Below are 15,025 nucleotides of genomic sequence, written 5' to 3'. Positions count from 1 at the left end.
CTGTCTGACGTTGCAAGCAGGCCTTGTTGTGCAGTCGGGTCCTCGATGTACGGCATTGCCTCTAAATAGAATACTGGAGCCAAGATTCTTGGTTGCCTACATGAGCTGCAAAATATCTAGCAAAATAAGAAAATACATTTTTAGGAGTTTTAACAATGAACCCAGAAAATTATATTCAAGAACAAAAAGTATCTTTAAAATAAAATAAAACCATCCAAGAGATCTAAGATCATAATTTCTTAAACTGCAGGATGAAAGAACCTAGCTAGCTCCTAGGTCCACATCCTACTCTGTAATAGAGCATGAAATACAGCTCTGGGGTTTATGGAGAGTCAGCTGAGCCACCATTCACCCGACTGTGTCATTTTCCTCTGAGCCTATGCCATAGCTGGAGCGGCTCCACTGACCAGGGGCGTCTGTGGTCTGCTCTGTGCGCCAGGCAGTCAGCCTGGTCTGGGTCTAGGACTGGACCGGTGAGGCACTGCGGCAGGGCAGGCTCCCCGCCCGCCTCCCCGCCCCTGACACAGAGCACCCGCGCTGGGGAACATCTGAGTAATGGCAGGGTAACCTGATCCAGCCAGAGGGAAGGCGGTAGGGAGGGGGAGAGAGGGAACAGGAGGGAGAGATTGGGAGGCCTGGAGACAGGAGGATAAAAGTAAACTAAACTTCTCCCTCCTGCCTCTGAGGATACGCATGTGCCACACCCTCTGCTGGGCTAGGGAGTTACACAGAGAGATGACAGGGAGTGGGCTTGGAGTTCAACCTTACCGCATGCCATGTCATGGACATATTTCAATACAAAAAGCCCACATGAAACAAGCTAGATCTACGTTTTCTCCAACGCTTGCGCAATTAAGTGCATAGATTTGAAAAATATGAATAAATAAAACTGAGGAGTTAGAGGGGGAAAGCCCAGCACGTGTAGGCTATTAATGTGCGTCTCTACCAGCCTATATGGACCAATGTCGACCTGAGTCTAGACCTCAGTGTCTTTCTTATCGTATCCTAACTAAACAAGGTATTCTCTTTTCTGTCATTATTACAGAAAAGTCATTATTACAGCGTTTCCCTTGACTGCTTCCTTACTAAACACAGCTTCCCGTTTACATTATGAAAGATGGTTTCATTTCACGTGCCATCAGTCCAGCTAGGTGCCTTTATGACTGAAACAGGATATCATGAGGTCGTGAGTCGGCGTCATTTCAGCTTTCTCGTGTTATTATTACAACTTCATTATTGAACACCGGACACACGGTTTCCCTCTCATCAACTGACTGTGGCTCAGAACTGGCGCCAGAGAACGTGATTATTACATTGAAATACAGTATGTTCAGCCTATAACTGGACAATGAACCACTGAAATAACGATGAATAACAAATGGCTTACTAAGCATAACGCCTCATATACACTGAGTATAGCAAACATTAGGAACACCTTCCTAATATTGAGTTGCACCCCCTTTTGCCCTCAGAACAGCCTCAATTCGTCGGGGAATGGACTCTACAAGGTGTTGAAAGCTTTCCACAGGGATGCTGGCCTATGTTGACTCCAATGCTTCCCACAGTTATGTCAAGTTTGCTGGATGTCCTTTGGATGGTGGACCATTCTTGATACACACGGGAAACTGTTGAGCGTGGAAAAACCCAGCAGTGTTGCAGTTCTTGACACAAACCGGTGTGCATGGCACCTACTACCGACGGTTTCCGTTAGCCAGTAATAGCCAGCTTTTGGCCTATAACAAATTTGAAAAGCCGATAAATAAAATTGCCGCCGGCCCAATTGTCCGGGAGAAGATAAAAAAATCCCATTGCGAAATAATACTTTTTAGCCTATTCATTGATGGAAATGCCAGTCAATGTAAATACATTTCACTGGTCATGCTTATCGGTCTATAGGTTAATTTGCATTATGTAGTGGAATTAAATTGGCACGTGTTTAGTCTATAGTATATTCGTAATGTATTTGATTTGTCAGACAGTGTGAGAGCTGAGGCATGTCTTACCTTGTTTCAAAGTAGCCTTTTAGATCTCCTCTCTTTCTAAATTTCTAACGGATATTTTCAGCTCTTTCACATGAAACCGCTTGCATGTGCAGTGCCCTTTGACAATGGTGTTTTCTCACTAATTGCATTATGGAACGAACATTTGTGCGTAGCCTACTGCATTGCTGTGCTTATAATGTTAAGAAAAAAAAGTTTAACAACATTTTAAGCTAAACGTTCTGATCTGTTGCATCAGACTCATTGCTTTTTAAGTTTATTTTTGATATTGCCTAGGCCTACTGGTTGGATGAATGTAGGATCCATCTTCCCACAACTGTCCCAGAGTCTGTTTGGAATAGGCAGTTTCTTTCTCGACATGCTGACCAACAGAATAGGTAAACGTTTCTACTATGGGGGATAGTAGATTGACATAGGCTAGTGATTTTGCTGTTCGTTACTCGTCTTGTTGGCTGAGGAAAAGTAAATATGGACAGTTATTCTAACATCTTCAAAGTGCACATTAGAATTCAGAAAGAAGGACCGCACATCATTGCATCCTCGACTTGCATGTTCTGTTAATATTAATTACTATAATCTAAATGTGATTTCTGTCATTCTGAGCACCGTGGGTGGTTGCTCTAATCAGGTTATGCACCCAATGCATTAAGGTCCGGCAGATTTCTAAAATTTCCGGTAAATTAAAATGTTGCCAGTCAAACGTCCGGCGCAACATTTTCCTAACAGAAACCCTGCTACTACCATTCAAAGACACGTTAATATTTTGTCTTGCCCATTAACCTCTGAATGGCACACATATACAATCCATGTCTTAAATGTCTCAAGGCTTAAAAATCCTTCTTTAACAGGTCTCCTCACCTTCATCTACACTGATTTAATTGGATTTAACAAGTGATATCAATAAGGGATCATAGCTTTCACCTGGATTCACCTGGACAGTCTGTCATGGAAAGAGCAGGTGTTCATAATGTTTTGTATACTCAGTATATAAGGCTACTCTACTAAAAGTGCGCATCAAAAACAGCCACGTTCTTGTCAGAAAGTTAAACCACGGCCTAACCAGTGACTGAAACATTCACTAGCCTATTTCTGTACCTGTACCACATCCAGCCACCCACAATATGGACCTTATTCATTATTCAGACTTATATGCACTTTCCTTAATAGGTATGCACTGTTCCTTTTCCTCTTACAAGCTGTTCTTTTGCAGGTCTGAATAGATATTAAGGCCCTCTGATTAAGGTAGGGCTGAGTCACTATAATGTTTCATGAAACACCTTCCAGGATAATCTATACATTTTGAGGTAGGTCAGGTTGGTCAAGTTCTTTTACAGATGTTTTCATCAAAAATGGATATCCCTTTTGACAGCAAGATTACAACCTCAATGACCATAACATTGAGAATACATTACACATGAAATACAGTATGTACTGTATATGGATGTGTATCCTTTGGCATGTAGGCCTAGTCTCACCTTGCATAGCAGCTCTCAGTTTATACCATGATATTATACTTATCCTGTACAGCCTAACTATTCTCCAGAACCGACCTCCTATCTTCTATCATAAAGACTTGGCACATGTCTAACATACCTTCTTGTTCTTTCAACAATAAACACAAGGGTGAGCTTTATAATTTAAAAGTCTACAGAATTGAGATGAGTAGAGCTAAGCATTAATTCACTATCTCCATCTCTTCTCTCTTGCAACAAATGAGCGATACCGACATGATTATAATTGACCGGAAGTTTCTTTCATCCCTCTCCCCCCTCCTCCTCACCCCTCTCTCCCCCATCTCCCCTCCTCCACACCCGTCTCTCCCCATCCTCCTCACCCCTCTCCCCCTCCTCCTCCTCCTCACCCCTCTCCCCCACCCCCTCTCCCCCTCCTCCTCCTCACCCCTCTCTCCCCTCCTCCTCCTCCTCCTCCTCACCCCTCTCTCCCCTCCTCCTCACCCCTCTCTCCCCTCCTCCTCCCTCTCTCCCCCCATCCTCACCACTCTCCCCTCTTCCTCACCCCTCCTCCTCACCCCCCTCACCCCTCTCTCCTCACCAGTCTTCTCCTCACACCACATGTGAAACCACACTGTAGCTCCTAACATGCCAAAGTAAGCGCTCCACATCTTTCAAACAGAGTGTGTTTACACTAGATCAGAGTCCCACACTTCCACTGGATATCACTGTAATGTATTGGACTTTCTTAATAAAATAAAACAGAGGGAATTCCTTTTTAGTGTTACATGATACATAAGAAATGCATTAAGCCTAATCAAGAATACCTTACACTACATGACCAAAGGTATGTGGACACATTCTCGTTAAACATCTCATTCCAGAATCATGGGTATTAATATGGAATTGGTCCCCCTTCGCTGCTACAACAGCCTCCACTCTTCTGTGAAGGCTTTCCACTAGATGTTGGAACATTGCTGCGGGTACTTGCTTCCATTCAGCCACAAGAGCATTAGTGAGGTCAGGCACTGATGTTGGGCGATTAGGCCTGGCTCGCTGTCGGCGTTCCAATTCATCCAAAAGGTGTTTGATGGGGTTGAGGTCAGGGCTCTGTGCAGGCCAGTAAAGTTCTTCCACACCAATCTCGACAAACCATTTCTGTATGGACCTCGCTTTGTGCACGGGGACATTGTCATGCTGAAACAGGAAAGGGCCTTCCCCAAACTGTTGCCACAAAGTTGGAAGTACAGAATCATCTAGAATGTCATTGTATGCTGTAGCGTTAAGATTTTCCTTCACTGGAATTAGGGGTCCCAAACCATGAAAAACACTCCCAGAACATTATTCCTCCTACACCAAACTTTACAGTTGACACTATGCATTAGGGCAGGTAGTGTTCTCCTGGCATCCACCAAACTCAGATTCGTCCATCGGACTGCCAGATGGTGAAACGTGATTCATCACTCCAGAGAACACGTTTCCACTGCTCCAGAGTCCAATGGCTTTACACCACTCCAGCCGCCGACGCTTGGCATTGCGCATGGTGATTTTAGGCATATGTGCTACTGCTCGGCCATGAACACCCATTTCATGAAGCTCCCGATGATCAGTTCTTGTGCTGACGTTGCTTCCAGAGGCAGTTTGGAACTCGGTAGTGAGTGTTGCAACTGAGGACAGATGATCTTTTCGCGCAACGCACTTCAGTGGTCCCGTTCTGTGAGCTTGTGTGACCTACCACTTCGCGGCTGAGCCATAGTTGCTCCTTAGACGTTTCCACTTCACAATAACTGCACTTAGAATTGACCTGGGCAGCACTAGAAGGACAGAAACGTGACGAACTGACCTGTTGGAAAGGTGGCATCCTATGACGGTGCCACCTAACTCCTGAGTGGCGCAGTGGTCTAAGGCACTGCATCGCAGTGCTAACTGTGCCACTAGATCCTGGTTCGAATCCAGGCTCTGTCGCAGCCGGCCGCGACCGGGAGACTCATGGGCGGCGCACAATTGGCCCAGCGTCGTCCAGGGTAGGGGAGGGAATGGCCGGCAGGGATGTAGCTCAGTTGATAGAGCATGGCGTTTGCAACGCCAGGGTTGTGGGTTCGATTCCACGGGGGCCAGTATTAAAAAAATATGTATTCACTAACTGTAAGTCGCTCTGGATAAGAGCGTCTGCTAAATGACTAAAAAAAAAAAAAAAAAAAAAACGTTGAAAGTCACTGAGCTCTTCAGTATGGCCATTCTACTGCCAATGTTTGTCTATGGAGAATGCATGGCTGTGTGCTCGATTTTATACACCTGTCAGCAACGGGTGTGGCTGAAATAACTGAATCCACTAATTTGAAGGGGTGTCCACATACTTTTGCATATATAGTGTATCATTAGCAACACATGCTATTCGTTGCTATGAAACATACAGGCTGTGGTCGATTCGATAGAGATCGGAGTAGGCCTACAGTGCCTTGCAAAAGTATTCATCCCCTTGGCGTTTTTCCTATTTTGTTGCATTACAACCTGGAATTTAAATGGATTTTTATTTGGATTTCATGTAATGGACATACACAAAATAGTCAAAATTGGTGAAGTGAAATGAAAAAAATAACTTGTTTAAAAAAAGTCTAAAAAATTAATAACGGAAAAGTGGTGCGTGCATATATATTCACCCCCTATTCTATGAAGTCCCTAAATAAGATCTGGTGCAACCAATTACATTCAGAAGTCACATAATTAGTTAAATAAAGTCCACCTGTGTGCAATCTAAGCATACTGCTAAAGCAACACTCGAGTGGTTTAAGGGGTAACATTGAAATGTCTTGGAATGGCCTAGTCAAAGCCCAGACCTCAATCCAATTGAGAATCTGTGGTATGACTTAAAGAATGCTGTACACCAGCGGAACCCATCCAACTTGAAGGAGCTGGAGCAGTTTTGCCTTGAAGAATGGGCAAAAATCCCAGTGGCTAGATGTGCCAAGCTTATAAAGACATACCCCAAGAGACTTGCAGCTGTAATTGCTGCAAAAGGTGGCTCTACAAAGTATTGACTTTGGGGGGGGTGAATAGTTATGCATGCTCAAGTTCTTTTTTTTCTGTCTTATTTCTTGTTTGTTTCATAATAAAAACTATTTTGCATCTTCAAAGTGGTAGACATGTTGTGTAAATCAAATGATACAAACCACCCAAAAATCCATTTTAATTCCAGGTTGTAAGGCAACAAAATAGGAAAAATGCCAAGGGGGATGAATACTTTCGCAAGCCACTGTATTTGTCCATATGCTGCTTCAGGGAAAGCAAAATAAATGTGATATGGTAAGGAAATCACCCTAGAACACAACACAAACATGGAAGCAGACATCTTCATCATTTTGTCTAGGGCTAGGATTTTAAATGGCTCTTCCTTAGTGGAATGTTCCCCCCTTTCCATCCTGCCATCATAAATCCACCTCAGTGAATCACTTCATAGGACTCCATGCCTTGGTGTGTCCTCAGAAACACTGAGTGTGCATATTCAGTGTTTCTCTTCACATTTAGGCCAACTGCCATTCATCAGACTGCATGCAGTTCTTTTCTCTGTCATCATGAAATAGCAAATGCAATGTTTTAAGGGGAGCATGTTTAACAATAACATGTTTACAACATCTATATTATAATATGCTGGGCATTCTAAGCTGCGGGAGGATCTACTTCTATAATTTTGCGCCGATTTCCTTCATTTTAGAATCAAAAGAAGCGTGCCATCCTCTTACATTCCACTGGCCACTTTATAATGGGCTGTGTTTTGTATTTATTATGTTTTTTCCGGTTTTTGTATTTGGAATGGCACGGTTATTATGGGAGATTCAGCTGTCATAATGCAATTGATATAAGCGTTTGTGGGCCAATTTTGAATATGTAGAATGATGGCTACATTAACCTTGCTACAGAATTGTTAACAGGATATGTGATTCTCCATACCTGTTACAGGTTCGCTAATGGAAAGCCTCGCAAGGAATCGTTGAAAAAAAGCATCTTATTAATGTGTGTGTCCAGTTGCAGGTAGTTCTACAAAAAACTGCGAAAACTCAGAGATATTAAATCCATGTTTTGCACTGAGTGAGGAGTTCCCTTGCCATTTTAGCTGCGAGACATCCTTGTACACTACCGGTCAAAAGTTTTACAACACCTACTCATTCAAGGTTTTTTTTTTAAACAAATGAAAATATATTTTATATTTGAGATTCTTCAAATAGCCACCCTTTGCCTTGATGACAGCTTTGCACACTCTTTGCATTCTCTCAACCAGCTTCACCTGAAATGCTTTTCCAACAGTCTTGAAGGAGTTCCCACATATGCTGAGCACTTGTTGGCTGCTTTTCCTTCACTCTGCTGTCCGACTCATCCCAAACCATCTCAATTTGGTTGAGGTCAGGGGATTGTGGAGACCAGGTCATCTGATGCAGCACTCCATCACTCTCCTTCTTGGTAAAATAGCTCTTACACAGCCTGGAGGTGTGTTGGGTCATTGTTCTGTTGAAAATCAAATGATAGTCCCACTAAGCCCAAACCAGATGGGATGGTGTATCGCTGCAGAATGCTGTGGTAGCCATGCTGGTTAAGTGTGCCTTGAATTCTAAATAAATCACAGAAAGTGTCACCAGCAAAGCACCCCCACACCATAACACCTCCTCCTCCATGCTTTACGGTGGGAAATACACATGCGGAGATCATCCGTTCACCCACACGCGGTTGGAACCAGAAATCTCAAATTTGGACTCCGGACCAAAGGACACATTTCCACCGGTCTAATGCCCATTGCTCGTGTTTCTTGGCACAAGCAAGTATCTTCTTATTATTGGTGTCCTTTAGTAGTGGTTTCTTTGCAGCAATTCGACCATGAAGGCCTGATTCACAGTATCCTCTGAACAGTTGATGTTGAGATGTGTCTGTTACTTGAACTCTGTGAAACATTCATTTGGGCTGCAATTTCTGAGGCTGGTAACTCTAATGAACTTATCCTCTGCAGCAGTGGTAACTCTGGGTCTTCCATTCCTGTGGCGGTCCTCATGAGAGCCAGTTTCATCATAGCGCTTGATGGTTTTTGAGAATGCACTTGAAGAAACTTTCAAAGTTCTTGAAATATTCCGTATTGACGGACCTTCATATCTTAAAGTAATGATGGACTGTCTTTAATCTTTGCTTATTTGAGCTGTTCTTGCCATAATATGGACTTGGGTATTTTACCAAATAGGGCTATCTTCTGTTTACCCTCCCTACCTTGTCACAACACAACTGATTGGCTCAAACGCATTATGAAGGAAAAAAATTCCACAAATTAACTTTTAAGAATGCACACCTGTTAATTGAAATGCATTCCAGGTGACTACCTCATGGGTTGAGAGAATGCCAAGAGTGTGCAAAGCCGTTATCAAGGCAAAGGGTGGCTATTTGAGGAATCTCAAATATAAAATATATTTTAATTTGTTTAACACTTTTTTGGTTACTACATGATTCCATATGTGTTATTTAATGGTTTTGATGTCTTGACTATTATTCTACAATGTAGAAAATAGTAAAAAATAAAGAAAAACCCTTGAATGAGTAGGTGTTCTAAAACTTTTGACCAGTAGTGTATATCCCAACATCTTTGCAGGAACTAGTAGTTTCTATGCGCCATGGCAACGTGTAGAAGTAGATGACAGCGTGTCACACAGTGCGACCAAAACAAAGATCTACACAAATGCAAGAGGCATTTCAATCTCGGTACAAAACATGGATTTCATATCTTTCTGAGTTTCGCTGTTTTTTGTAGAACCACCTGCAACTGTATTTCTAAGATACTTTCTTCACCGAATCGAGAACAAAAAAAGTTTCACCAAGAACAGGTTAGTTGAAAAATGTATGCCGATGTTTTGTATAGGGCTTTCCTGTAACGCACAGTATGGAAACATAGTTATCACATATTTGGCTTACAAACTGGTAGCTAGCATTAATCATAATGCTAATTGACTGGACATTCCAAATTACTATGGCAATTATGCATCATAATAGTATTTTTCTATGGTGAAGGCAAAGGCTTTCTAAGGTGTAGGGCAGGTCAGTAACTTTTGCAACCAAATGATTTTATTGTGCCCGCCCAGTTTCACACAGACTTTTATGGTCACACAAGGTGCCACCGGTGGTTTCAAAATGAGTAGCCTAACAGTTATTTACATGGCCCCAGTTGCATTTGTAAACAAATATTTTTTTTATGTACAAAATCAATAATATGTAAACATAGGTTGACAGCGAGCAATTGACAGTGAGCAGTGAGCAAAATAACCATAGACGGTAAGTTGAAAATGGCTTATTAATAAGTATAAATACTTGTACTGTATTTAACAGTACAAGTAGGTTCGAATCCAGGCTCTGTCGTAGCCGGCCGCGACCGGGAGACCCATGGGGCGGCGCACAATTGGTCCAGGGTAGGGGAGAGAATGGCCGGCAGGGATGTAGCTCAGTTGGTAGAGCATGGGTTGTGGGTTCGATTCCCACAGGGGGCCAGTATGAAATAAATAAAATAAAAAAATGTTTAAGAGCGTCTGCTCTGGATAAGAGCGTCTGCTAAATGACTAAAATGTTAATGTATTTCAAACATTGAATTGCTATTAATCTAATTGATCAGATCCAATGATTTACCACCACTAGTGCATCATAATAACACTGCGCTAACAAATAGCAGTACACCTTAAAACAATCTTTAAGAGAACATCCAACAATGTTTGAAAAGTAACCTTGTCCTCACTAATTGAGCCTGAGCGGAAGTGAGAAAGTGAAATCATCACACGAGAAAGGCCATAAATCAGGTGTACTTCCTATTTTCTCTTCTTCTTAGAAAACTATTTTTGGTACAAGTAGGGAACGTTTCTGTGTTGAATTTTTCAACAAATGATTAAATTATCCCTTTTCAACCGTGGCACAGGGGATTTGTCTACAGGCCACTATCAGTGCCACTGTATCTCTGTGGCACCTGGACAGGTAGATGCAGCATCTGTATACATCTACGCAGTTACATGATTGCTTTTCCAATTGTAACTACGAATGACAAAATAAAGCTAGTCGTTTTCTTATGTTGGCTGATCGTGAAGGTGTCAAGGACAACACACTGACATATATGACCGTCGTCACTAGTTACCACAGCCACAAAGCCATAATCCCCCGCCTATTTCTACAACTTATCTTCTTAACATTTTATTTTAAACCTAACATTAACCACACTGTTAACCTTATGCCGAACCTAAAATTAAGACCAAACATTTTTGTTTTCATGAAATTTTACGATATAGCCAATTTTGGCATTGTGGCTGTGGTAACTATAATATACATAATGACATGGGCTGATACATTACTTAGTCTACTGTAGTTAAATGCATGGCCCAAAAAATAGATGCACGACTTTCGTGTTTGCAAATCAGTGGAAAGCACACATTCACAGCTATTTCACACACCTAAACACACTGGTTGAACACCGGTAGCTTGTGTTTTTCCTGATATGCAATGTTATGAAAAGGCCAAAGCCTGCTATCGCTCCCTCTGTATCGTTACTTTCCTATTGGCTGAAATTACCATCGTAATATCATTGCACAGCAAGTTCGTTGCTATTGGGCTTTATTTTCTATAGCCAACGGTGAAAGGCTTTGACGAAATTGCAGAGTTACTTTCAGACATCTCACCTGTATCCCGGGTTGTTTTGGAGGCTTCTTTGTTAATTTGTCAATTGCGACATATTCATTTCTTGTAGAACCGCGGATCTTCATAACTGTTTCTCTACAGCCATTTTGAGCTGGACCTCGAGCCAAGAACGGCGGGGGAGAGAGTAATAAGTCGCTGCACTTTCAATCAAAATGTTAGTCAAATTTCAGTTGGTAATAGTGAGACAAATAGAAACTGAAAATCTAGTATGATTTCATTACGATATTTTTCATGCATTTTGTAAAGAATGGAATGTGTTGCAATCGCATAGTTCACAAAAAACCCCTTTTGAGTGAAATGGTATGACTCTTAGAATACTGGGTTATCCCGTCAAATGTAGCCAATCAGCGGCGTTGAAATGTAACCCTCCAATATTGTCAAGAGAAAGGGGATTTGACGCTTGCAAGTACAGTAGAGGTATGATGAGAATACGTTTCAGACCGTTTTTAAAATCTTCAATCAGTATTTGAATTTACCATGATGAACAGCTCTGCAATGCTCTGTGCTCCCGGTCAAGATCTGTGCACACACAATATAATAAATAGCCTATGCTGTCCTATCTTAGAGTTAGATGTGGGTTTCACATAGGCATGGACTGTAGTTGGACCGCAAACAGTTTGGGCGTCATCATTCTCTGTCATTGTTTTTTAAATTACTCAATACAGTAGGTTATCAAATTATGAGAAGCCATATTTTTCTGTGTTACAGTAGTAATACAAGTAATAGTAGTAGTAGTAGGAGTAGTAGTAGTATAGTAGTAGGCTATTCTGATGACACTTTCCATTATAGAAGCACACCATGTTGCTTCTGAAAGCAGGTGGTGTTGCTCACTGCTGTGGCCTTGTAGTTAGGCAGAGAGAGGGGGCTTTTCACAGTCATGCACGCACACACACACAGACACACACACACAGACATTCTCTCGCTCTATCCAACATGCAAAATATTGTGTTACAGATGTTATTATCGAATACACATATTACATGCTGTTGCATGGTTTTCTTCCTATAGGATGTTGTTAGTGTTGGTGCAACACAGTTACAGGTAGTGTATAATGAATGATGTGGTGCTGTGTTGTTATCTTTCATGCTGATTGCGGACCAGAGGCAGCTTATCAATATTTCACAGCTCCCAAAGCAGGAAGGGAAAAACATAGGTGACTAGCTTCTAATGAAATACTGAGGAAGCATACAGTTTTCCCTCAGACATACTGTATTATTGACATTGAATAGATAACTATTCACAGAGATCCTATTAAATTACTAATATGTTCTAGTATGTAATTCTAGGTTACTATTACCATTTTGAGCAGGACCTGGCATAGAGGTCCTGTGCCAATGAACAATAGACTTAAACAATTTGAAAAGTAGGTGGCACTTCTCTACTTTTTGGGATCAATACCTTAATCTTTGCTTCATTTTTTTATTTTTGTCATTTAGCAGATGTTCTTATCCAGAGCGATTTACAGGAGCAATTAGGGTGCCTTGCTCAAGCACACATCGACAGATTTTTCACCTAGTCGGCTCAAGGATTCGAACCAGAGACCTTTCGATTTTCTGACCCTACGCTCTTAACCGCTAGGTAAAGTTAATTCTATTTACCTTCATCACTAAATAGAATTAAGAATGGGCTGTGCTGTGGCAGTAATGACAGTATTGATCGGCTCACAGAAACCCTTTCAGGCTGGTAATCACAAAGCGGCTTCCATGGATGGAGGGATAGGGTGATTTGATTTGATTTGATTTGAAGGAGGAGTGAGACAGACAGACATGTGGTTTGCCCATTTAGTCAGGTAATCCTTACCCATTACGAGTCACATACATGCCTACAGTCGTGGTAAAACGTTTTGAGAATGACACAAGTATTGGTCTTCACAAAGTTTGCTGCTTTCGATGTTTTGTTCCCCGAGCCACTAAGTTATCACTTTTGCCTTATGGCAAGGTGCTCCATCATGCTGGAAAAGGCATTGTTCGTCACCAAACTGTTCTTGGATGGTTGGGAGAAGTTGCTCTCGGAGGATGTGTTGGTACCATTCTTTATTCATGGCTGTGTTCTTAGGCAAAATTGTGAGTGAGCCCACTCCCTTGGCTGAGAAGCAACCCCACACATGAATGGTCTCAGGATGCTTTGCTGTTTGCATGACACAGGACTGATCGTGGCGCTCACCTTGTCTTCTCCGGACAAGCTTTTTTCCGGATGCCCCAAACAATCGGAAAGGGGATTCATCAGAGAAAATCACTTTCCCCAGTCCTAAGCAGTCCAATCCCTGTACCTTTTGCAGAATATCAGTCTGTCCCTGATGTTTTTCCTGGAGAGAAGTGGCTTCCTCGCTGCCCTTCTTGACACCAGGCCATCCTCCAAAAGTCTTCGCCTCACTGTGCGTGCAGATGCACTCACACCTGCCTGCTGCCATTCCTGAGCAAGCTCTGCACTGGTGGTGCCCCGATCCCGCAGCTGAATCAACTTTAGGAGACGGTCCTGGCGCTTGCTGGACTTTCTTGGGGCGCCCTGAAGCCTTTTTTACAACAATTGAACCTCTCTCCTTGAAGTTCTTGATGATCCGATAAATGGTTGATTTAGGTGCAATCTTACTAGCAGCAATATGTCAAATGATGACGGCACGTGTTTCCTTGCAGGTAACCATGGTTAACAGAGGAAGAACAACGATTTTAAGCACCACCCTCCTTTTAAAGCATCCAGTCTGTTATTCTAACTCAATCAGCATGACAGAGTGATCTCCAGCCTTGTCCTCGTCAACACTCTCACCTGTGTTAACGAGAGAATCACTGACATGATGTCAGCTGGTCCTTTTGTGGCAAGGCTGAAATGCAGTGGAAATGTTTTTTGTGGATTAAGTTCATTTTCATGGCAAAGAGGGACTTTGCAATTAATAGCAATTCATCTGATCACTCTTCATAACATTCTGGAGATTATGCAAATTGGCATCATAAAAACTGAGGCAGCAGACTTTGTGAAAATGTATATTTGTGTCATTCTCAAAACTTTTGACCACGACTGTACATAGCCGACTGATAGAGCACCATCTTGCAGTGTATCTTTCTCTGCTCTTTATCTCACCACTACTGTATATCTCTCTCCAATCTGGAGCTTGTGTCTCAGCCCAACTGCAGCCCCGCTACTTATGCTGAATGCAGTATACAGTTGAAGTCAGAAGTTTACATACACCTTAGCCAAATACATTTAAACTCAGTTTTTCACAATTCCTGACATTTAATCCTAGTCAAAATTCCCTGTCTTAGGTCAGTTAGGATCACCACTTTATTTTAAGAATGTGAAATGTCAGAATAATAGTTCTGCCCACAAATGTTCTATAGGATTGAGGTCAGGGCTTTGTGATGGCCACTCCAAATCCTTGACTTTGTTGTCCTTAAGCCATTTTGCCACAACTTTGGAAGTATGCTTGGGGTCATTGTCCATTTGGAAGACCCATTTGCGACCAAGCTTTAACTTCTTGACTGATGTCTTGAGATGTTGCTTCAATATATCCACATACGTTTCCTTCCTCATGATGCCATCTATTTTGTGAAGTGCACCAGTCAAATCAAATCAAATTTTCAAATCAAATCAAATTTTATTGGTCACATGCGCCGAATACAACAGGTGCAGACATTACAGTGAAATGCTTACTTACAGCCCTTAACCAACAGTGCATTTATTTTTAACAAAAAAAGTAAAAAATAAAACAACAACAGAAAAAGTGTTGAGAAAAAAAGAGCAGAAGTAAAATAAAATAACTGTAGGGAGGCTATATATATAGGGGGGTACCGGTGCAGAGTCAATGTGCGGGGGCACCGGCTAGTTGAGATAGTTGAAGCAAAGCACACCCACAGCATGATGCTGCCACCCCCGTGCTTC

General features: G+C 42.0%; 1 protein-coding gene across 1 annotated transcript in view; it reads right to left on the bottom strand.

The window, feature by feature from the left end:
- Positions 1 to 11,237, bottom strand: part of LOC121549976 (zinc finger protein 438) — a 95,387-nt gene extending 84,150 nt beyond the window's left edge. The window contains exon 1 of the mRNA XM_041862013.1: positions 11,134 to 11,237. The gene's annotated coding sequence lies outside the window, so the exon portion shown is untranslated. The remainder of the gene's footprint in view (positions 1 to 11,133) is intronic.
- Positions 11,238 to 15,025: the final 3,788 nt, after the last annotated feature.

The sequence above is a fragment of the Coregonus clupeaformis genome, chromosome 34 (genome assembly GCF_020615455.1).
Source record: "Coregonus clupeaformis isolate EN_2021a chromosome 34, ASM2061545v1, whole genome shotgun sequence".
In the NCBI taxonomy this organism is placed as follows: domain Eukaryota; kingdom Metazoa; phylum Chordata; class Actinopteri; order Salmoniformes; family Salmonidae; genus Coregonus; species Coregonus clupeaformis.
Note: the sequence above shows the minus strand (reverse complement) of the source record. Positions and strands in the feature narration are given on the sequence as shown.